Source organism: Pleurodeles waltl, chromosome 3_1 (genome assembly GCF_031143425.1).
Source record: "Pleurodeles waltl isolate 20211129_DDA chromosome 3_1, aPleWal1.hap1.20221129, whole genome shotgun sequence".
NCBI lineage: Eukaryota > Metazoa > Chordata > Amphibia > Caudata > Salamandridae > Pleurodeles > Pleurodeles waltl.
Window position 1 is genome coordinate 1,681,054,535 of NC_090440.1, and position 26,173 is coordinate 1,681,080,707.

General features: G+C 39.1%; 1 protein-coding gene across 4 annotated transcripts in view; it reads right to left on the reverse strand.

The window, feature by feature from the left end:
• Nucleotides 1-26,173, reverse strand: part of ZNF385B (zinc finger protein 385B) — a 1,043,801-nt gene that overhangs the window by 438,949 nt on the left and 578,679 nt on the right. The window lies entirely within an intron of this gene.

The following is a 26,173-nucleotide window of genomic DNA, read 5'->3' on the forward strand; positions in this document are numbered from 1 at the left end:
AACTTTCCAGGCAGACACTGAACTAAGTTATTAGCAAAACAAAAAATGCTCTTTCTATAGAAAGTAGATCCTAACTATAACTAACTAGTGGCGAATGCCACTCAGTAATATATATATATATATATATATATATATATATATATATATATATATATATATATACACATACATATATATATATATATATATATATATATACATATATATATGTATATGTATATAAATGTATATATATATATATATATATATATATATATATATATATGTGTATCTCAAAACAAAGCACCTTCAGGGTTAGAGTGATGCATAAATTATGCAAAAAAGGAAGAGAGAACTTGGGGTAGCTCACAAGTTTAGGTGGAGGTCTCTCTTCTTTTTTGTATACATATATATATATATATATATATATATATATATATATATATATATATATATATATATATATATATATATATATATATAGTACTCTTATACCCTGATAATTCCCACACTCTGTTGGTTTGTTAACCATCTAACATTGTTACACATTCCGGGGCACATATAATGCTGATAACGCCCTGTTTCAAAATCGGAATGTGACAGCGCGGGTCATTTTCATCCAGCAACTAAACTGAAACAATCAGTGACAGTTTAAGAGTCACAATGTTAAGTGATTTTATATTCCTTTGAAATTGATTTGTTTGGTAAACGTTAAATGGATTATGTACAACTATTAGCAATGAGACACACATATTTACAAAGTAATAGGCAACATGTGGGGATTTTGTAACAATCAATTCCAACACAAACTTCTTAAATATTCCTTATGGTGCATATTTTGTGCTTACCTCACAAAAATCTGCATTTCCCTCTGTGCTCTGAGCATTTTCCCTCAGTGAATTTCAGGAAGTTTGACTGCCTAAAATTTGCCTGGGGAAATTTTTGGGGGTAAGGTGTTTGCCACACAACTGGGCATTAAGGTAGTTCAGCAAAATGAGTTACCATGCACAATAGAATTTATTGGACTGCTCTTAATGAGGGCAGCAGATGAAATTTCTCACCCACTAGTGATAAAAATATTTGGCTCTAAAAGTTAAAAAGGTTTGCTATCACAGTGGTACTGGCCATAAGTACGTCATTTTGGTCATCCCATAACGAATGGTTATAAGTCAAAATAGACATTTGGAAAAAATAAGATGTAGGGTTCTGAATATTTTAATAATGAATAATTACCACCTAATACATTTCAGTTGGACCTCTTTGTCTTGCCAGTTATATATGAAGTCAGTTCATTTATGTTTATTTACAGACCATTCATTATACTCTCAAACAGGTAAAGAACATGGAGTATATAATTCACACTTAATGATGCCATTTCAACCACAAGAAAACTCCATTGAAATGTTGCCTTGTCTATTTCAGAAAATATTTTAAACATTTTTATGAGGCTGAAGCATATTTTGAGGGGTGAAATTCAATGCAATGCTGGCAGTTCTCCTCCAGGGGTGCTAGGGAAAAGCTACTGAAATATTTGTTGGTTGGTCTCTATACAACTTTAATGGTGATACACCACATTCTCTGTTGGACAGTTTCGATAATGTGTTCATGGTACCTTAGACAACTGCATGACTCAATAGAAAAATGGTATTCTTTGGCTATGTAATCCACTTTAAAAACTCTGTGATATTACTCATGATTTTAGACTGTAGTGTACATCACATGATAAGAGATTAAATTTCTTCCACAAAGCATGGCCAAATGGTTGTAAGTTGAAGGATACAGCTCTTTGCCAGTGCTTTATTTGTAACAGAATAAGAGTGAAGGCCCAGACTTTTGCCCAGTAGCCCAAAGCTGCTGTTATCAAAGGCAGGGGTGCTGAGTATCAAGTCAGTCTAGTCTTGATTCCTCGTCATGCCTCTTTCATCCCCCACTATACATGTGCTCTCTCTTTACCTCACTTGCTCAGGTTCTTTTTCATGTCTATTTTAGAATTTTGTCACAGTTTTTCTGACTTTATCTTTCTCCTTCTTTCCTCCTTTTGTGTTTTTCTCTCTCTTGCTTTGGTTCTGTTAAGAACAAATATGTGCTGGCCCTCAAAGATGAGTGCAGATGGGCTCCACCTGCAACCACTGGTTCAAATTAATCACTTGTTGTCATTTTACATAAATGGTTTTGTTGAAATTGCCCTCTTTATATAAAAGCAGGAAAATTCAAATTCAATGTATGCTCCTTAGCATGACATTAGCCAACCTGAAAATTCTTGCTATTCCCAATTAGTGGAGAAGCAACCAGGGAGAAAGATTACCCAGGACCAAAAGGGTTAAGACCTTGGAACTCTCTGTTTCTAGAATGAAGTTGCAATTCAACATTTTCGGCTTTACAAAACCTTCAAGTCACAATTGTTGACATGGAATTTGGGGCTGAACTAATTTCGGGAGCTCCCAAGAGAGCACTCTCTTTGTGCTTGCAGTGCATGCAGCTGCTCTCTAGGTAGGGCTAACCCTCTATTGTCCCGCTGCGCAGACTGTGCTGGCGAAGGGACAGCAGGACTGTCCTCATCACCTCCTTCAAAATCACTGGAAGAGGAGTTATCGAATGGGACTCCTCCGACTGAAAAATCACTCCCAGAGTCTGCGCCATTGTCCTATCCCTCAGATGCTGTCTCAGTATCTCCTGTCTCAGTCTCTGATCCTATGTCAAAGCTGTCCTTTATAACCAGAGTTAGGGCTTGAGCAGTAGTCATCCAACGAGATGCCATCTCTGCTACTGGCTAAACTGTTGCTCTAAAAGACGAGCCTACGTAGACAGTCACAAAATTGCTGGTGGGTGTGTGTGTGATACGTGCAACAGTAGAGGTCACCTTACCTTTGCTTCTTCCCTCAATCGGCACGTTCTCTCAAGACACTCAAAAAAAGACAGACTATTACTTTGCCTTGTCACATACCAATCATCACAGTCTTTAGCGCCTCTAGTGCCCAGTCCAACCATCATTATTGGTGCTCCCACTCCCATGACCTCCTACCCAGACTCCCTCACTACCACCCAGCAAAAGTGCCCTTCATCTCTCCATACATTTGATTTGTATTATAGTGCAGGCAATGGCTGGCTTTACTAATCCACTCAGCTATTCACATAAAATAATGATTTGATCTTTCCAGTAGGCATATAAACCTTTTGCACTACTTTATGGCATCAAAACTGCCACTAGACAAAAGTCCGATCCTGTTGCAGCAGAAATATAATCACAAGACTTACTTGACTTTTTTATTGCTGCCTAAAAGTTACAGTTGAAATGCATCAGTTGAAGTATGTGCATTGCTTTGAAGATGCAAGCTGCAACTGCAAGAGAACTGGTGTTGAATATATATATATATATACTCTGGGTAGTTCCAAAGTTTAGATGGAGAGCAGCTCTAGTAAGGAGCACTCTGCAACACCAGCGACACTCTAGATTTGCTCACCTCAAATGTCTGCTGAAACTGGCAAGAGCAGACCAGCAATAATCTAAATACCAAAACAGCAAACAATAAATAACGCGCACTCAGGACTTCAAAAGAAAAAGCAGTAGCTTTTAATCACAACGCGTTTCGGCTGTCAACACAGCCTTGATCACGTGAATTCCAGCACCAATCGAATAACAGTTAAATACATCTTATTCAGTTACATAAAAATAGGACTAAATACCAAGAGTAAAGCTCAGACAAAATTAATTAATCATGCTAAAATCTCTTAATATTTTCATGGGATACGAGTGACAGTTCAAATATAATTTTCAATAATCAATTAATCATCAATATAATTCATCAAAAAATTAACCAAACAATTATTTAATCATTCTATCCAATTAATATTTGAAAGAGATCTATCAGTTATTGTAAAATTCCATTGCCCTAAAAAAGTCTAACTGAAGAAAAGGAGGAGGAGGATAAAATTGAACAAAAATATATAAAAATCAGTATATATAACATTCATTTAAATATAGATAAATTACCTTCATCTAAAAATCAATAAATACTGAATACAAAATTTAGACCAATAAATCAGCACCCTTCCCCATTCAACAATGAATCATATTAGTATTAAAGTATTATTTTGTTCCTAATTCCTCCAAAATACCCCAAACCTAAAAGAAATATAACTGAATAAAATAATTGTATAATTATTCAACCAGCATAAAACAAAACCATAAGACTTAAAGATATACTCAAAAATATAGAAAAATATTTTTCCATATCTTCGTCCATCACCTAAAACACTAAGTGAAATTCAGATCTAAATAGAAATAGAAAAAAGAAGAGAGAAAATAGAAAAGAGAGAATGGAGGGGATCCAATTATCTTCCGACCCCCAACTTCCTGCAAAACATAATATGAAAAAACGTAAAAAAACATGCACATCTAAAACCTATTTGCATATATAACAGAATGCCCCCATACATATCACCAACCAATCTTTTAATCATCATAAAGGTGAGTAATCAATTCCTCTCCAGAATTCAAACCTTTGGGCATCTTAGTTTCCAAATCCAAGATATACCTTGATTCCTTTATTTTGTAATATTTGTTCTCTGTTGCCACCTCTATGATATGATGGCACATGTTCAATAGCAAAATATGACAATAGAGAGCAATCAGACTTATGTTGTTCAAAATGTCTAGCTACCGGATAATGAGTGTCTTTGGATGTAATAGCTCGCAAATGTTCCAAGACACGCTTCTTTACACTACGTTTTGTACTACCCACATACCATCTTTGGCACGGACATTCCAATACTTAGATTGTAAATGGAGTACTACAAGTCAAAAATTGTGAAATCTGCCGCATATTTCCTGGTTTACATGTAAGATACTCTTTTCGCATAGTACTATTGCGACGAGCCTTACAATGTCCAGAGGGAAAAAATCCTTGTAGATTATGTTCTCTAATCTGAGGAGTAGTAGTGATATCATTAGATCTTAAGATATCACGAAGCCTTCGTCCTCTTCTATATGTAATCTTAGGTCTTTTCTGAACTGAGTTCCCAGTAAGAGGATCACTCTTCAAAATATTCCAATTTTTGGAAACAATTCTATTGATATGAGATGTATCTTCACTGTAAATTAGAATCAATCTAATACTATCCATATCATCTTCCTTTTTCTTGGATGTATTATCAAATAGAGTCTGTATTCTTTTCACTCCCTTCGTTTTTTCAATCGCTTTGTTAATGACCCAATTGGGATATCATCGCTGTTTGAACCTCAAAGTCATCTCTTTTTGCTCTCTCTCAAAAACCTCCTCAGTACTGCAAATTCTCTTAGCCCTCAACAGCTCCCCATGTGGGATACTCCACTTCAGATTCTTCGGATGCTTACTAGAGGCATGTAACAAACTATTGCCAGCTGTACTTTTACGGAAGAGTTCTGTATTTATTTTCTTTTCTTTAATCACAACCAAAGTATCCAGAAACTCAATCGATGATTTGCTCATGTTATATGTCAATGTGATGTTTAAATCATTATTATTGTTTGTCAATTAACTTTTGAGCTTCCTCTTCAGTTCCTTTCCAAATAATGAATACATCATTGATATATCGTAGCCATAAAACAGCCTTTTTAGTTTCTGGATAATTGGCCTCATCTTTAAAAATCTCCTCTTCCCACCAGCCTAAAAACAGGCAGGCAAAACTGGGAGTGAAGCAGATCCCTATCGCAGTCCAGAGGATTTGTTTGTACAATATTCCATTGAACAAAAAAATATTATTGGTAAGGCAATATCTAATCATATTAATGATCATATCAGTATGTGCCAAATACTTTAATGATCTAGTATGTAAGAAATGTCTACAAGCTTGTATGCCTTTATCATGTTCAATGATTGTATACAATTAATTCACATCCAAGGTTATTAGAACAAAATCATCTTCCCAATCAATTCCTTCCAATTTGCCCAAAAAATATTTGGTATCGCGCACATACGAGGGTAGATTCACAACAAATTCCCTCAAAAAAAAAATCAGCATACTTAGATACATTCTGCAGTGCACTATCGCAAGAAGATACAATAGGTCTACCCGGAGGGCAATTCCTGTTCTTATGGATCTTTGGAAGGATGTATAGCACAGGTAATTTAGGAAAATCCTTCTTCAAAAAACAATATTCTTCCCATAGTAACAGACCTCTATCCTTCCAATCTGCCAGAAGATGCCAAATTCCTGTTATACTGTTCAAGTATATCTCTTTACTAATAGTCATGTAGAATTGGGTATTATTTTACTGTTGCATAACCTCATCAATATACATCTGCCTATGCATAAGCCTCATATTATCACCTTTGTCCGCCAGACATATGATAATATCTTTGTTGTCAGTCAATGCTTTAACAGTGGTTCTCTGGTCTAACATCAAATTCTGATTTTGTCTAGGTTTAAACCATGTTTTATGATGATATTGACAAGATTTTGAACAACCATATCATGAAAAGTATCAATATTATCATGATTCATATTTGGAAAAAATTTAGATCTAGGTTTAAACCCTGAAGGAGTAGAGAGATCGTATGTAATACCTAGATTTTCCAAGGTTTGATATAAATCTTTTGTTTCATCCTGTATTAACTCATTATTTTCCAACTCATGAAGAGTTAAAAAGAGGATCAATATCACTAATACATAACAGGTCTTGACTCTCAGAACTATTCAAACATTCGGAACTCTGCCCAATATCATTTTGATGTTTCAATTGAAACCATTTCTTCAATTAAAATTTTCTGAAAATTTAAAAAAAGTAAATTTGAGTCTCAGCATAATTGAAACATTCAATGGGGCAAAAAGAGAGACCCAAACATAATTTTATTTTATCATTTTCTGTCAATACACAATCCGACAAGTTGACAATTGTTTTATTCAACAATCAGTATCCATCACGCTTTTATATTGGGGTTTCTTGTAATTCTTCCCACTTGCCCCATATTCAAATCTGTTTTTGTCGTGATTTCTGAGTATCTCTCGCCTCTTCTGGCTCCACCCCGCCTTCCTCTTTGACCCATTAACCTGCCTCTGTTTGTTGATGATACATCCTTCTGATTTCTGGAAATCTGCCTGCCTCGTTGTAGCAGGCAATACTCGTCTAAAAAAGTCACTGGTTTATTCATTACTTCAGAACTAGATGTTTCACTATCTGTTGAACTAAGAGTATCAGTTTCCCTCGCACTTTTCAGATCACTTTCAGAAATAGAGGGCTGTCTATCCATCACAGGTTGGGTATCAACAGACTAATATAGATGGTCAAATTTCCTGCTAAAATTCAGAATCCGTCCACTCTCATATTCTCCTATATCTCTGTGTAACTTTCATAAATTTCGATGTAACCTCTTTTTCAGATCTCATCCCAATGTCATGTTTCATTCTTTTGATTTCAACCAATAATGCCTCTCTATCTCACCATGCATATTTAACCAGAATTTCCAGCATATGTCCAGAACTGGCAGCCAAATTCTCAGCCCATTCCTTTTACATTTCAGGATTCGGAGAGTCATATGTAGGTGTAATGAAAATTCTTAGGCCTCTTGGGACCATTTTTCGATCAATATAATTCTGTAATTATTTTGCCTCCCACCATTTCGATATTTCCAATTTACATGATTTTTCTAATTTGTATAACAGAGTATTCAGGTCTTTACTATAGTCCTGTTCCCTTCCAGAAATAATTATTTTAATTGAAGTCCTAGAGAATAATGCCTGAACAGCCAGCGTTCTCTCTTTGTCAATATCATCGTTCATAATATCTGAAACAACAAAAATTAAACAAAAATCTAAAAAAAAGAAAAAAAAAGAAAATTATATCTACGCAGAAAAAGGAAAAATAAAAATAAATATAATGTCTCTGCTCTGTAATTGCAAAACACTACTTTGAAGTACCCTAGGTAAAATACCCGGTTCCTCTGGCCGCCAAAGAGAAGGAATTTGTATTATTATTCTAATTAGCAGTCTTGATCAATTTCACACAGGCTTCAACAAAATAAACCAGCAGGATAAATCACACTGCTATGTCGATGGTATCCGTGGTAGAAATACCAGTGAAATAAATAAAGTGCACAACGGGAGCCTTTTAAAATAGCATCCACATACCTTGGGAATTCACAAATGGCTCAAACACACACTCGGTTGATCCCGCAGACTCAAGAAAACAAGTAAATCTGCGGTGAAATATCTTGTTCCTCCAACAACGCCACCTGGATAATTAAAGTTATGCCCAGCAGCTAGTCAAACTCCTCGTCGATGCTGATAGCCATCTGCAAGTATCAAAAAGGATGCGAGCCTCCTTATTGTCCCAGGCTGAGTCCAAATGGTGTTTAGACGCCGGTCACACAACTCCGGCACTGATCTCAGTGTGTATGCATACATTTCACAGAAGTAATTTCCAAAGAAACTGGGATTCAACAAATATAATAATTCGACCCGAGTGAGAATATTTCCATCTGCTGAGTTCAATAATTGATCGAATATCCAGCAAGCATCCAAACTTTGCATCCGTCTTATATATATATATATATATATATACTGTATATAGATATATAACCTAAAACACTCCTTCCAATATCAGGAGAACCAGGACACCTCCAATATGAAAATTCAGTTTATTTCAGCACAAAATCCAACACGTTTCGGCAACAGCCTTACTCATGGACATCACATAAATAAAGTGCTTCACATATATACAGCCCAAGTTGGTCATAGAAATAAAGATAAGAGTGGAAATAAAAATAAAAATAAAAATAAACAACAGACAAATCCTAATACACCCACAGAAGAATAAGTATTTGTGGTGGCCATCTTTAAAGTGCACATTCAGTCTTAATACCATGTAATAAATGTTAAATAATTTTTAAATAGTTTTTAAATCACACTGATATCCCTCATAAGATTTACATTATCAAAAGACTTATTAAAAGTTACTTCTCATGATGTTACTCTTCAAACAATTGGTAGAAAATATAATAAATAAATAAATATTTGATACACCATTGCAAATTTATAAAATAATTACATTTTTAAATATCTCAATTAAATATTACAATTAGATATCAAATACTAAATATTAAATATTAAATATTTCATTTCCATGACGTTTGAGTAGAAATATCCATATATATTTTATCAAGTTAAAATCCAATATATTTTATAAAATATTTCATATAAATATTTAATACTCAAACCTATGTCTCAATTACTACCATTGTATCATGTACTGCCCAAGTGGGCATATTCATTCACAAGTAACTATCCTGGAGGATAACATATCATTTCTGATGTTATACATAAACGACCTCGTTCTACTAGTGCATCATGACTTCTTAACCCAAGTGGGTGGACATACAAATTTCATTCATAATAAAAAACTAACACCTCTCCATATCTTAATATACATTGAAATAACACCAACACTACAAAATACTATTGTAATAAAAAATGCTCATTGTACTACAAATCTACCACATATCTTCAAAATATATTAATTACTCTAGATGGATACTCAGTTCCTCACTCGAATTCAGCCCTACAGGTTCCAATGTCTCAAACTCAATTATGTATTTAGACTCCAAAGTGCGTAACGTCCTTACTCTATTACCGCCCCTTTTGTTGATCTTGACTTGATCAATGACCACAAATTTCAATAAATTCTCATTACCAGAGTGTTGCTTGAAGAAGTGCCTCGCTACCGGATAGTTTTTATCATAATTCTTGATAGCTCGTCTATGTTCCAGAACTCTTTTCTTTGCGCTATGTATCGTGCTCCCCACGTACAATTTGTCACATGGACATATCAGACAATAAACACAATAAGTTGTGTTACAATTAAAGTTCCCCCTAATTGTAAAACTGTCTGACATCCCTGGAACATTTAATGTTCTGCAGTTGTTACTAGTTCTGCAAGCTTTGCATTTCATACAACAAGCAAAACCTGCCAATTTAGTATTCTCCATATGTCCCTTCAGTGTTACATCATTACGACATAAATTGTCTTTCAAAGATCTATTTCTCCTAAAGGTTATTTGAGGATTGTCACCAATCCAATTGTTTATGGTGGAGTCAGTCTGTAGAATGTGCCAGCTTTTGCTAAGAATAGACCGTATTTTATAAGACTGATTGTTGTATGTCGTAATGAATCTGATTGGGTCATTGTCCTTCACCTGACTCTCATTCGTCCTATACAAAACATCATCTCTCTTCAAGGACTCTACTTTCCGTCTAGCTTGATTAATAACTTTAACCCCATAGCCTCTACTTCTAAATCTTTCACACATTACCTCACATTCCTTTTGGAAATCTGCTGTCTCACTACAGTTCCTCCGGGCTCTCAGCAATTCCCCATATGGGATGCTGCGTATCAAGGTCCCTGGGTGTGCACTATGGGCACAGAGCAAGCTGTTACCAGTTGTCGCTTTCCTAAACAATTTGGTCACCAATCTGTTATCTCTTACATAGACTTCCACATCAAGGAACTCAATACAATTTGGATTCACATGTTCAGTAAATCTCAAATTGTAATCATTATTGTTCAAGTCTTGTACAAATTGTCTAGCTCCTTTCTCATCACCCTTCCAGATTACAAAAATGTCGTCAATAAAACGGCACCATAGGACCACATTGACATCAAATTGAGTGATCACTTCAGACACCTGTTCCTCCCACCAGCCCATGAATAGATTGGCATAGCTGGGGGCGAAGCAGGTGCCCATAGCTGTCCCTTGCAACTGTTTGTACAGATGATCATCAAAAATAAATAAATTGTTCTTGAGACAGAACTCAATCATAGTACATAACATTTCGGAGTGAAAAAGGAAAGACAAAGATCTCGCTCTAAGAAAATGTCTAATAGCTTTTACCCCTAAGTCATGATCTATACTTGTATACAAGCTGGTCACATCTAGGGTCAATAATAAAAAGTCATCATCCCATTGAATGACCTCGATGATTTTTAAAAAGTGTGTAGTATCTCTCACATAGGAGGGTATTGACTCAACAAAGGGGCGTAGAAAATAATCGATATATTTCGAAGTATTTTCCAAAAGAGAATCCATAGCCGAAACTATAGGTCTCCCCGGTGGACTAACCATATCTTTGTGAATCTTCGGAAGGAGATATAGCACTGGGATCTTTGGATGATCACACTTAAGAAATAGGAACTCGTCCCATTCTATCATACCCTGATCTTTCCAATCTATAAGCATGGCATGATATTTCTCATTCATTAATCTCACATCACCCCAGCTCACTTCCTCATAACATTGGACATTACTGAGCTGTCTCACTCCCTCTGCCACATATTTGCTGGTATCCTGAATAACCACATTGCCCCCCTTGTCAGACTGTCTAATGACAATAGTGAGATCTTTTTTCAATTCTTGGAGAGCTTGCCACTGCTCACCCGATAGATTACTATTTTTCACATTCAATACACCATATTTCAACTTTTTCAGTTGTTTGGTCATTTCTCTTTCAAAAACATCAAGAGCATCACACTGGATGGCAGGAAGAAAGGTCGATTTCGGTTTAAACTTGCTAGGACATGTACTGTCTAAGGCGATATCTAATCCCATCAAATTTAGAATAGGATCCTCATGAGCATCCACCCCCTCACACAAATCCATTGCTGTGTGAAGTACATCAATATCCGAAATGCATAGTTTACTCTCATTATCTCTTACCACCACTTTCTCATCACTTTTAACTTTAGTATGGTACCACTTTTTTAATTTCAATTTTCTGATGAATTTGAAGGTGTCAATCCTAGTTTGAGTATAGTTAAAACCACCAGTTGGGCAAAAGGATAAGCCAAGAGAAAGGAGATCCTCTTCAACAGCAGACAATACTCTGCTGGAGAGGTTAACGACATTCATAGTTTTTACTTGCGTGCACGAGTTACCACTCCCAAGGGCTTTGCGTCTTCTCCTGCGCCCCCTCTCCTTGGCTTGTCTGTTCCTCTTCCTCTTCCTCTGACTCCTCGTCCTCTGCCCCTCTGGGGATGAATTCCTTTGTGTTGTTCCAACCTTCCCTGATTCAACAGTCTGAATTGTTTTAAAAAATTCGATCTATCCTTTTCTTTGTCTGATGTCAAAGCCCCAGACACAACCGTATCAGACACATCCGAGAGGTTCCCATCCGAAATGTCACTTTCTTCTTGTTCCTCAACTAGCTGACTTGCTTGTTCAGTATTCCTTACATCAACATCAGTACGACCCTCATACATATGGTCGTATTTTCGTTGAAAGGTTAAGATTCGACCAGCCTGATAATCTTTAAAGTCTCGTATATATTTTCTTTGCTTCTTGCCAGTGATCTCTTCCTCTAGTTTGCACAATTTCTTCTCCAAACCCTTCATATACTCATCAAACATTTCTTGCGTAACCAATGACAGTAGCTCTAGTCTCACTTTCTCCATCTCCTCCAGAAGTTTACTTCTATCCTTTATTGCATACTTAATCAATATACGCATCATGTTAAGTGAGCTCAGTTTCGAATTTTCAGCCCACTCCTCCAGCATTTCTGGGTCAGGATCCTCATACGTTGGTATAGTATAAATTCTCAAACCTCTGGGGACACGCCCTACATCAATATATCTTTGTAGTGATTCCACCTCCCACCATTTAGATAGTTCCTTTTTGTGCAATTTTTCCATTTTGTCATATAGGGTTTGCAATTTCACTTCTACCTTCATATTACAACCACCCAGCTGAGCATTGGATCCATCCTCCATCTGAGCAAAAAATAATTTATCCGATTTCTCCTTTCGTCGTGCTTCCAGTCCGGAAGCCATACTTGCTGAGACAAATTGAATAATTTCCTCCAAACAAATAAACACTTATATCTCTGTTGTTATTCTGGATGTGGACAATACAACTTCAAATCTGATGCATTGGCCACTCTGTTCCTGTAATCTGCTACAATTAGGGACTGATTCACATCAGGGATGTTCAAAAACACCTCCAAACATTTATAATACGGCCGAGAGTAAGCCAATTGTGACTAATGATTTAATGGCAATCTTTTTCTGATCATCCAATTTTCCACTGGTATGTCAATAAATATTATTGTACATTCACAGTCGCGAAACCACCTTCGTTCACTTCCCACAGCAAATGAACATCTCACTGTGATTACGTCCTTCAATCGCTCTTTAAACAGCGAACGCCTTCACTCTTGACGTTTCTCTCGTACCGACGCTCATCTACAGCATTGGTACAGGTCTGCGCGACTATTTCCGGAATCCCAAATCAATAGTATACTGCTCCAAAGTGCCGTTTTTGTTTCCTCCTTCCGCAAATGGTGAGTTTTAATTCCAGATGCACAGGAGAGAAAACAAACGCTTGTCCATTGACAGCCCGCGATATACACTAAAAGCGTAGCGCACGCCCCTCCGATGCTAGTAAACGGTTAATGCCGTCGCCCATGGGTTTCCGCTCCTTAATCTGTTTGCTTGGAAATTACTTCGGGGTGTAGACGAGCTGACGAGCCCTTCCACTCCACTGAGCACAGTAAAATGTGCCGCGCAGCCACGCCACACCCTCCGGCTCCGAAAGCAAAAGGCAAAACCTCACTCGTAAAATTACTCCGACACCACACCGGTGCCGTCGTCTCGCACCGTCCCGCGTAGCCTTTCAACGACGTCTCTTCTAAAGCATATATAATTTCAAATTGGCACTCACTCCATAATTTACACGACCTCACGTGTGAAATCAAATCTCCTGTTGTAGTACAAAATACAGGGGCTCCCGCATTTGCAAAAAATAATTCGTAACCAAGTCCCGGAATGCAGGTGCTCCACACAGCGGTCCTGGATGGATTCCGAGAGACCCTAATATAACCTAAAACACTCCTTCCAATATCAGGAGAACCAGGACACCTCCAATATGAAAATTCAGTTTATTTCAGCACAAAATCCAACGCGTTTCAGCAACAGCCTTACTCATGGACATCACATAAATAAAGTGCTTCACATATATACAGCCCAAGTTGGTCATAGAAATAAAGATAAGAGTGGAAATAAAAATAAAAATAAAAATAAACAACAGACAAATCCTAATACACCCACAGAAGAACACGTATTTGTGGTGGCCATCTTAAAGTGCACATTCAGTCTTAATACCATGTAATAAATGTTAAATAATTTTTAAATAGTTTTTAAATCACACTGATATCCCTCATAAGATTTACATTATCAAAAGACTTATTAAAAGTTACTTCTCATGATGTTACTCTTCAAACAATTGGTAGAAAATATAATAAATAAATAAATATTTGATACACCATTGCAAATTTATAAAATAATTCAATTTTTAAATATCTCAATTAAATATTACAATTAGATATCAAATACTAAATATTAAATATTAAATATTTCATTTCCATGACGTTTGAGTAGAAATATCCATATATATTTTATCAAGTTAAAATCCAATATATTTTATAAAATATTTCATATAAATATTTAATACTCAAACCTATGTCTCAATTACTACCATTGTATCATGTACTGCCCAAGTGGGCATATACATTCACAAGTAACTATCCTGGAGGATAACATATCATTTCTGATGTTATACATAAACGACCTCGTTCTACTAGTGCATCATGACTTCTTAACCCAAGTGGGTGGACATACAAATTTCATTCATAATAAAAAACTAACACCTCTCCATATCTTAATATACATTGAAATAACACCAACACTACAAAATACTATTGTAATAAAAAATGCTCATTGTACTACAAATCTACCACATATCTTCAAAATATATTAATTACTCTAGATGGATACTCAGTTCCTCACTCGAATTCAGCCCTACAGGTTCCAATGTCTCAAACTCAATTATGTATTTAGACTCCAAAGTGCGTAACGTCCTTACTCTATTACCGCCCCTTTTGTTGATCTTGACTTGACTTGACTTTGCCACTGTTAGTGCTCCATTTCGAGAGTTGATGAAGAAAAATGTTTCCTTTCAGTCGTGACAAGAATGTCAGAGAAGTTTCAAGAGAATCAAACATGCCATTGAAAATGCTACTGAAATGGCAGAATTCAAACTACATACAGAGATTGTTGTTGACGCTAGCCCTTTCGGGTTAGGCACTATACTTGCACAGCACAGTGGATGCACAAATGCTCGAAGGCATATTGTGGCCTATGCTAGTAGGATTTTATCTCAAACAGAACATGCTTATTTGCAACCTGAGAAAGAAAGTGTAGCTGGTACGTGGGCTCGTGGACATTTCCATGTATTCCTGTGCAGAAAGACGTTTAGGCTGTTAACTGATCATCAAGTTTACTGACCATGTTTGGCAATCCAAGAGCCAACATGTCTACTCCCATTGAATGATGGAGACTGCAATTGCAAGAGTACGATTAAACAATTGTGCATCATCCTGGAACGGATTAGAATCCTGCTGTCTACTTTTCCAGAGTGCCTATACAAGGTCATGGTACTCAATCACAGGCAGTTGAAGCCTACATGAATTTTGTCATAAAATCAAACACCAGCTGCTATCTCGTTAGCCCAGATTATCACTTCCATGAGCCATGATAATGACATGCTGAAGTTAAATGACATATTTACACATCAGTCATGGACCCAACACACTTGACCTCTCACCGATGGTGGTGAATATCAAAAATACAGAAATGTCAAAGATGGATTGTCCATAACTCAGTAAGGAGCTATAGTGTGAGGGTCAAAAATCCTGACTCCAGAGAGTCTTTGACAGAAAGTAATTGAAGGACCTTGTGGTATTGTTGCTACAAAAAGAGCTCTCCAAGATTGAGTTTGATTTCCGTACTTAGATGAAAGATTTGAAAAGGAACTCAAGGCCTCTCATACATGCAACTGCCTTTTTACCAATGTTGCTCAACATACTCTGAACATGTCAGAACTCCCTAAGCATTTATGGGAGAGAAAAGCCATTGATTTCTTTGGTCCGCATGATAACGACATCACCTGATGGTGACTGTGGTTGAATGCACATGTTTTACTTTGGTTGAAGATCTCTCATCCCAAATCACAAGCAAGTAATTGAAAAACTAGATGCCATCTGTGCGACATTGTGAAGTCTGATAATGGCCCGCCATTTAACAGTCGAGAATTCAAAAAATTTCTAGAGCATCTGAACACAAAGCATCTAAAGAAGACACCTTTGTGGCCACAGCGCAATGGACTTGTTGAGTTTTTTTAAGAGTATATTAAAGAAAGCAGTACAGCGTGTAACTCTTGAGAAGCTCTGTTTGAAAACTATACTAAATTCTACTCTACGAGCTTATCGTTCAACAACCCACTCAACCACAGGTGGAAGTCCTGCGACTTTGATATTTGGGAGAGCAATAACAACCAAGTTACCCAAATGGACCGAGAACATGATTCGTACAAGGGACTTGGGTAACAAGCAGAAAATTAAAACTTATAGAGACAAGAGGCAACATGCAAAGGGCATTACGTTTAAGAGAGGAGATTTGGTGATTGCCCAACAGTTGAGCAAAAGAAAACCTGACAGTGCATTTGAGGCTAAACCTTTTACACCTGGTGTCCACCAAAGGACACATACTGACTGCCCAGCACCCTGTTAAGTCTATTACCAGAGACTCTTCTCACTTTGATGCATCGCTCTTCAAATCGAGATGATGAAGGAAAGTCTGACACTGAAAACTCAGTGGCTGCTGTTACCTCTTCACGGTCTTTAATGATCTCTGACATTGAAGATGATACCTTACATCTTCCAATCACCAGATTAAGCCAAATGATAAAGGTGCCAAGAAGTTTTTCTCTCTCTCTTTCTCTCTCTATCTCTCTCTCATACTCAATGTGTGCACTGTGGGGGTGCATTTCCACTACCCTCACTGGTGACAGCAACTCCATTCTCCCAGATAGGCATGGTGGAATTGGTCTGAAAATATTTTTGTCCAAAGATGTCTCTTTCCACGCCTCTTGTCTTCTGCTGTTTCCTCTGTCACATTGGTGGATCAGCTGACTGAGCACAAAACCCTAAATGAACCCAAAATGAATATAAGGGAAACAGCATGAGAATGCTTCTAACATTCCTTGCACTAATGCTTTCTGGTTCACAAAATGAGTTGATAACATTGTCTGCACTGTATGGGCTGATGGCAAATCGCTTTAGGATCAAATCTGAAGGACAGTTGTTTAGCATATTATGGCCCTCATTCTGACCTTGGCGGGCGGCGGAGGCCGCCCGCCAAAGTCCCGCCGTCAGGTTACCGTTCCGCGGTCGAAAGACCGCGGCGGTAATTCTGACTTTCCCGCTGGGCTGGCGGGCGGTCTCGTTCAGACCGCCAGCCAGCCCAGCGGGAAAGACGCTTCCACGATGAAGCCGGCTCGGAATCGAGCCGGCGGAGTGGAAGCTGTGCGACGGGTGCAGTTGCACCCGTCGCGTATTTCACTGTCTGCGCAGCAGACAGTGAAATACATGTAGGGGCCCTCTTACGGGGGCCCCTGCAATGCCCATGCCAGTGGCATGGGCACTGCAGGGGCCCCCAGGGGCCCCGCGACCCCCCCTACCGCCATCCGGATCTCGGCGGTCCGACCGCCGGGATCTGGATGGCGGTAGGGGGGGTCAGAATCCCCGCGGCGGTGCAGCAAGCTGCGCCGCCGCGGAGGATTCAATGGGGCCGCGGTACACTGGCGGGACCCCGCCAGTGGTGCCGGTCCGACCGCGGCTTTACCGCCGCGGTCGGAATCCCCATTGAAGCACCGCCGGCTTGTCGGCGGTGCTCCCGCGGTCCTCCGCCCTGGCGGTCAAAGACCGCCAGGGTCAGAATGAGGGCCTATGTTTTTATGCTGATGGAAAAAATAGTGTTGAGGGATCCTTTAAAGTCCAAACTGCAAGAGTCACAAAATGATGCTAAAGGATGATGATGATGATGTAGTGACCAATATTTGAGTTGGATAAAAGTAAAACAAAGATATTCAGAAACTTCAAGAAAAGTCAAGGAATTAGTAGTAAAGCAAAAAGGACTGAAGGTCAGCCACCGACATATACAAGCAGACATCCAAAAACTAAATTCAAGTATGTGAGTCAAGATAGCCATCATATTGTTGTTCTGGAGCCACACCTTTACAATGCCCTCCCAGATGACTTGAGAACTACCTTGACTGCAAATCCTTTTGCAAATCATTAAAAAATCCACCTACTCTACTCTCTAGTTTGCCCTTGCAGGTGGATAGTAGAGCAGAAACAACTTGGGTTGATTCAGTTGGCAGTGAACAATATTTCAAGGCTTTAGTCAGGCTTGGAAGGAAAGACGCTCAAAGGATACCTTCAAGCAGACCTCGAAAATTGTAATGTCTGTACAGCATTGAGTTAGATTTGCAAGATCTAGCCTGCAGGAAGGTGTGGTGAGTTTCACTGTATAAGCTGGGAAGATACCAAAACCATTAAACACACCCCAACGAGCAAATTTGTGGAGGTCTGTTTCTTACAGTTACAAGTTTCAAGCATCAGAAGCTCTTGAGATACTACATTGAAGAGCGACAATCTGTAAATGATATTCTGTCTTAACCAGGTTTACTAAGTGAGCAAAGGAAATATTTGAGAAATGATTAGCTAAGATAAGGGATATACCTATGTTGGAACGTGGCTGTAGTGTGCTTAATGGGGGTAGACATGCGTTTACCAGGACAACGAGAAACATACTTTTAGTTGGTATTAAGCCCGCTGCAGAACGTACGTACACAATTTATAGGATTTGCCAGAAATAAGTAGTTAGTGTAATTATATGCTGTGCACAGTTACTAAGGGCCTGATTTTGACTTGGCAGTCTGACCAGTCAGCCCGGTGGAAACAGTGCAGTGGCATTGGCCTCAGCTTCCTTAGGGATTTGAGGTCAATGCCATCACACACCAGCACCCTCGGAATGCGCAGTATATGGTTGTGGGCAGTGTAGGGGGCTCCCTATGGCCCTGAGCTCTGACTTTCCGAACAGCCTTTACATGGCAGTGCAACCACCTTGAAAAGGTTGGCAAAAGTTGAGTCATGATCAATTCAGAGGTGTCGAACTTGGCACAGCTGTGGCTGACTACGACTCCAAATGCCTCCTACCCGTCGGGATCCCTGATCCCGGCAGAGGCGGCAGTCCCTGGTGGTCTGACCACCAGGATCAAAATCTGGTGGTCAGACCGCCAGGAGTGTGGCAGTCTTACCACCACCCAAGTTTGGCGACCATACTCATAATGAGGCCCAAATAATTTTCAGAAGTTCAAATTTTTCATTAATTAATTAATTTCTTTTTTTATTGTGTCACTGTTAGAAATTGGGTTTTTGGTTGGCAGTCAGGTTAGCCCCTGTCCAAGCAAAAGCCCTCACTCTAGTCAGGGTAAGTCACACACAATCCAAGATTATCCTGTGCCCACCCTCTGGTAGCTTGGCACGAGCAGTCAGGCTTAACTTAGAAGGCAATGTGTAAAGTATTTGTGCAATAAATCATACAATACCACCATATAGCACCACAAAAATACACCACACAGTGTTTAGAAAAATATATAATATTTATCAGGATAACTGTAGGTCAAAACGAATAAAGTTGCAATGTGAATTTGTAGAAATATCACTGAAAAGTGATATAAAGTGTCTTAAGTCTTTAAAAAGCAAACAAAGGGCCTGATTCTAACTTTGGAGGACGGTGTTAAACCGTCCCAAAAGTGGCGGATATACCACCTACCGTATTACGAGTCCATTATATCCTATGGAACTCGTAATACGGTAGGTGGTATATCCGTCACTTTTGGGACGGTTTAACACCGTCCTCCAAAGTTAGAATCAGGCCCAAAGTCTCTTTCAAGCACAAAGTACCTGGTTTGGAGTGGAAAATCTCCTCAGAGGGCCACAGAAGAAGAGATACATGGAAAAAGGGTGTGTGGGTCGATTTCTCACCCAGCACACACGGACTTGCGTCGTTATTTTTCACGCGGGGAAGGCGTGCGTCGTTTTCCGGCACACGGACAGTCTCTTTCTGTGGATAGCGGGGATTACCAGATGTCCCGGGTCTATGCGTGGATTTTCCTGCTTGTTTTCCGGCTGCGCGTCGTTCTGCAGGGCTGCGCGTTGAAATTTCGATCTCACGGCAGGTGTCGTGTCGATTTCTCCTCTGGAGGTCGGGCGGCGTTGTCCTTGCGAAGCCGTGCTTTGAAGTTCCGGTCGTCCCGAAGGCGTCGCGTCGATCAGTGTCGGTGTGCGGCGTTTTTCTCGCCGCGGAAACAAGCTGTGCGTCGAAAATTTCACGCACGGAGCGTCCAAGTGAAAAAGAGAAGTCTTTTTGGTCCTGAGACTTCAGGGAACAGGAGGCAAGCTCTATCCAAGCCCTTGGAGAGCACTTTCACAGCCAGACAAGAGTTCAGCAAGGCAGCAGGCCAACAGCAAGGCAGCAGTCCTTTGTAGAAAGCAGACAGGTGAGTCCTTTGAGCAGCCAGGCAGTTCTTCTTGGCAGGATGTAGTTTCTGGTTCAGGTTTCTTCTCCAGCAAGTGTCTGATGAGGTAGGGCAGAGGCCCTGTTTTATACCCAAATGTGCCTTTGAAGTGGGGGAGACTTCAAAGAGTGGCTAAGAAGTGCACCAGGTCCCCTTTCAGTTCAATCCTGTCTGCCTGGGTCCCAGTAGGGGGTGTGACAGTCCTTTGTGTGAGAGCAGGCCCTCCACCCTCCCAGCCCAGGAAGACCCATTCAAAATGCAGATGTATGCAAGTGAGGCTGAGTACCCTGTGTTTGGGGTGTGTCTGAGTGAATGCACAAGGAGCTGTCAACTAAGCCCAGCCAGACCTGGATTGTAAGGCACAGAAAGATTTAAGTGCAAAGAAATGCTCACTTTCTTAAAGCGGCATTTCTAGAATAGTAATAATAAATCCAACTTCACCAGTCAGCAGGATTTTATATTACCTTTCTGGCCATACTAAATATGACCTTCCTACTCCTTTCAGATCAGCAGCTACCACTTCAATACTGTATGAGGGCAGCCCCAATGTTAGCCTATGAAGGGAGCAGGCCTCACAGTAGTGCAAAAACGAAGTTAGGAGTTTTACACTACCAGGACATGTAAACTACACAGGTACATGTCCTGCCTTTCACCCACACAGCACGCTGCTCTAGGGGTTACCTAGGGCACACATTAGAGGTGACTTATATGTGGAGAAAGGGGAGGTTTAGGCTTGGCAAGTACTTTTAAATGCCAAGTCGAGGTGACAGTGAAACTTCACACACAGGCCTTGCAGTGGCAGGCCTGAGACAAGGAAAAGGGGCTACTTAAGTGGTTGGCACAACCAGTGCTGCAGGCCCACTAGTAGCATTTAATCTATAGGCCCTAGGCACAGAGAGTGCACATTACTAGGGACTTATAAGTAAATTAAATAGTCCAATCAGGTATGATTCAAGGTTACCATGTTATAAGGGAGAGAGCATATGCACTTTAGCACTGGTTAGCAGTGGTAAAGTGCGCGGGGTCTAAAAGCCAGCAAAAACAGTGTCCAAAAGTGGAGGGAGGCAGGCAAAAAGTTAGGGGTGACCACCCTAAGGCTGTCAGGTCTAACAGTCACTTTTTATAATTTTTAACCTGAGTAATATATTATAACTAGTACTCATTTTTAATGCACGTATGTACTAAGTATGGGCATGGCACCCTTTTTATTGCCATTTTATTGTTGGAAGATTGTATACATTTATTTAATTAACCATAAATACATTAACTGAATAAACAACTAATGGAATCTCATACACGAACATGGAAAAGACTGGAAAAAATATATACATCTTTAAATTGAAGAGCAAGATGTAAAAAAACCTGTATCAATGTGAACACATCAACTAATTTGGATTTATCTAAAATCTCGTTCCATCATCTTTTAGGCATAGATATGCTGCGTTGATGTTGCTTTTGAAACTTGCTTGTCAGAGAATGACAGTGGCAGGCAATTTTACTAATCCTTTCACAAGGGGTGGCCTCATCATTCCAATATCTGCCTAAGCTTTAAAGGCAGATGGTGGCATTTGGAGCACGATCAATCAGAAGCTTATAACTTGCCACATCCACAGATACAGCAGCAGTCTACAAAGCAGGCCATTGGATATGCACAGAGAACCGGCAGCAATACTGGCGTGTACATATAGGTGAGGCAGCACAAATATATCACAAATATATCAAAATTGACTACACAATGCCTCAATAGTGAAGACGATGACATGTCAAGTAAGAACCCCTGGGAAAAGGAGGAAGTACCTCGTATGCAAGGCTATTTCACTTTCTAGAAAGTCTATTCCCATGATGGCTTCTTGTTCTGAATATTGAATGTTTGAAATACATCAACAGGTATAGTGCCACCAAAATAGATTGCAAGGATAACTGATGATCAACCACTATGGTTCTGCATTGTTTTCAGAAAGTAAAAAAAACAACAACAAAAATAATAACTCGTCATCTCTATAAACATCACAGACACTTATGTCCTAATTCATAAAAAATGCTAATGTATAACCCTTATGAAAGCAGCAGTAACGTTATTTCTTTCTTATGTGTTATTTCTAACAGAAGATTTTCCACTGGAAGAAATCCACTGGTTAAATCCTCTGGCATGGGGAAATGGCACATATAGAGTAAATGTAGCTCTTGCTGTTTTAGGGGGATTACACATATGCGCTACTCAAGTTAACTGTGAGATATTGGGACAGATTGATGCTCTGCGAGGTATGCAGTGCATCCTTCATTCCTCAGATCGAATAATTCAAAGTAAAAGTGGCAGGCTGGGGATAGGTTTCCTGTGTGAAATTTCAAGATATAGACTAAGCCCGGGTGGAATTTTTAATTCCATATGCGCAATTAGAGGATCATGGAACTCAGCTTCACTCTTTTAACATGGAGTTACGGCCAAATTTTGCCTTGTGGTGGATTTTTTCTTTCCGTTCGAGCAATGCGATGACAGTGGGAACATGTGAGGCTCCAACGGTGAGCATGAGTGGGATTTTGTGTCTCCCAGCTTGATTTCTGGCCATTGGGAACCTTTCGGCGTGATTTTCTGATGCGAGCAGGAGTGGTCGTGGTTAGAGGGCTGCCATTTGAGTAGATTTTCTACTGGAGCAGCAACAAAGTCAACTCGAATGGGTTCACACTCTGCAAATTGCCATTCATGCTGATTTTTCAGTGTGGAACGTACACTGGCACTAAATATCAGCATGAACAGCGCAATGTGCATTTTTTCTGCCCACTGGGAAACTCTGCGGAATCTCATGGACTTTTTATGTAACTCTGCGGAATTCTGCAGAGTGAAATTCCGTGTGTTTCACCCACACCTGATATAGACACAGTAATAAATAGCAAGAATATTTATCCAATTCTATTTAACAGCATGAAATACTGCAAGCTAAGCCTTTCACTTACTGAGGCAAAGGAGATAGTGTCAATGCGTGGGCTAACTTTGAACCACAGATCACCAGATAAATCATTGAATGCACTATTTTGTTTTGAGAGAGAAACATCTGTGTTTGTTGTAGGCACTGAGGAGATCCTGGTAGAGGGTAAAGAGGTAAGATTTGAAATGAAGTATTTATTGAATTATTGATCACACACAAGCAAGCGTAACTCTCAGGTCACTGTCGAACTCATTCTTCTCAGCACACGAGGTCTCATTAGGAGCTGATCCTTAAACAGTTTGCTTTTTAGTTTTCATTTAATTGGCAAAGCTATTGGAAGAGTGTGGTGATGAACACCATTGCTGCTGCCAATCATAACACTGATGACCCTAGAAGAGCCCTAAACTCAAGTCTCAACCCCCCAAGTAAGCAGTTACATCACAACTACAGGTATCAGATAGGAGCTTGCTGCAGAACAAAGGCAGATTCAGGTTAACAAGTACTCCAGCCCTAAGCCCCTTAATCGTAGGCCAATGTACTCTTACACATTGGACTCTTCATACTACGCCCGGGAACATTTGCATTATGTGTGCGTTATGAAACGCAATTTCCGTAATTTAGTGTTGCATTTGTTATTCAAATATCCCTAAATGATGGTATTATGCCACATCATGTAATTATGCCATGTAAGGGGCACAATTTTAGTGTTTGTGCACATGAACAGCACGAATGACCATAATGCAAGCAGCTGCTATTTGCGGTGCTTGTGCTTTTATGCTATATTTTTACCGTAAAATACGTTCTTGCGTCTGAAATGGACATGAGGATGCATTTCACACTAAAATATAGCATTAAATGTGGGTTTGCATTTCAGATAATTACGTGGAATTTCACATACGTTTCCTGAAATTTCACATAATTACTGAAGAGCAAATTGCACAAATTTCACATACCCAGACAGTTGATACCATGAATGGTTAGTAAGGAAGCATAAATGTTGTTCTTTATTTGCTTCCTTCGAAACACAGTAATATTTCCCTTTTTTGGAGTCAGAATCCTTCAAGTGCCAAGAAATCTATAAGTGCGCATATATGTCACATTAACCTGACTAAGGATAAGCTATAGTATAACATGAATACTACTTTTTGATATCTCTTATAAGTGAAATCAGCTACAAGCACTTCGTTGGCAGAGTAGGGTTGGGGACTCATATTAGTCCTCTTATAGTCTTTTGCCTAGATATCAAAAATAAAATATAGCCATGATTGGTTGTTGCTGGACTCTTTACCGGGCAGCCCATCATTCTATTATCTCACACTTCTCTGTGGTCCTGTGAATAATAGTTTTTTAGTGCGTTGCCACGCAAAACTGAGACTTCACCATAATTTTGAAAAGTGATTCTGATCCCATTTTTCAATAGTTGGAATCGATGGGAGAGAAGGGGTGTTTATAAATAACAGGAGCAGCAAACAAAATTAGTGACACCCCTGTCTAATTACTATCACAAATAACTTTGTCACCCTGTTATCACCCTAAATATGCGTCATGGGGGAACCATTACTACTGGATTTCATTTCAGATTTCTTACTTTACCTTTGCTTACACATGGGATCTCTTCAATGTACCGAGAAAAGTGATGAAATCCAAGGTAGGTTCCCACATCAAAGGCCACAGAAAATAGTGTAATTTGCTTGGTCTCTACAATTACATAGTGATAATCAAATAATGCTTAAACTGCCATGTTTGTGTTTACTGAAAGTGTATCTGCAGTCAACATATATTCTTTGTTGATAATGACACATCCTACTGATGTAAGCAACATTGACTGTGTGTAAAATTTCGAAGGGCACTGATATATTAACGATGCCCATTGACAGAGTTTACTTAATGGCACCATAAAGTTAATGAGTTTGCCTGGTGGAGGAATTGTATTTCAGTCACCCATGTTATCCACTGCTAGTAAAACTGGCTCGCGTCTCATGCTTCTCGCGTCTCATGCTTTAAAGGGACTGTTTACTTTTTGGATTCTGTCCATGAAACCTAAACCTAGTACAACACTACGGGTTATCCACAAAGATGTCACTCCTCCATGTTCGTACCATTTCCATGAACTAATGAGTGGGAACACTCAGATCATTCTGTATCTGTGCATATAATCTATTATGTTCTGATGCCATACATAATGACACATGATCCCTGGTGAGAAAACTCTGTGGAGTCCAAGTAGCGCTCTACTCATACTGTGTGCTCTCAAAGAGCAACATGTTTCACTATAGTCATGCGTCAGTTCTGCTGTATTTTTCATATGATAGCTTCGGTGTTCTATTTTTATACCAACTGTTCTCTGACATTCGAACCAATGATAAATTGAATGCTATTTCTCTACGGTGAATAATGGGGCTATAAAAAGGCACTGCTGGGGTTCCAGGATATTAGGTGCATATGCTTGCAGTTCAAGATATTTGTGCTATTTCGAGCAACTATTATTTGACTTGAATAACTTAAAGAATGCCCACGCGACTGTCACATTCTAGTTAATATTAGGTTGTTGCATACATTATATCATTTTATTGCATTAAAGTACACATTTTATTCACTTTAGTGCAATGAAGAGTAGTTAAAGGTTGCCATAATCCTTTTCATTTACTTGCTAGTGAAGCTGAGCGCTAACTAACCTCTGTCTGAAAATATCATCAATATATTTGCAAGAACTATTATTTTAAAACTGTTTCTGCTTATGGGACACTGAATAACAACAAGAGCCACTTGTTCCAAGGACTTTGTCACTCTTTTTGCTTTACTGCTGTCTCCTCCATAAAACTCCTG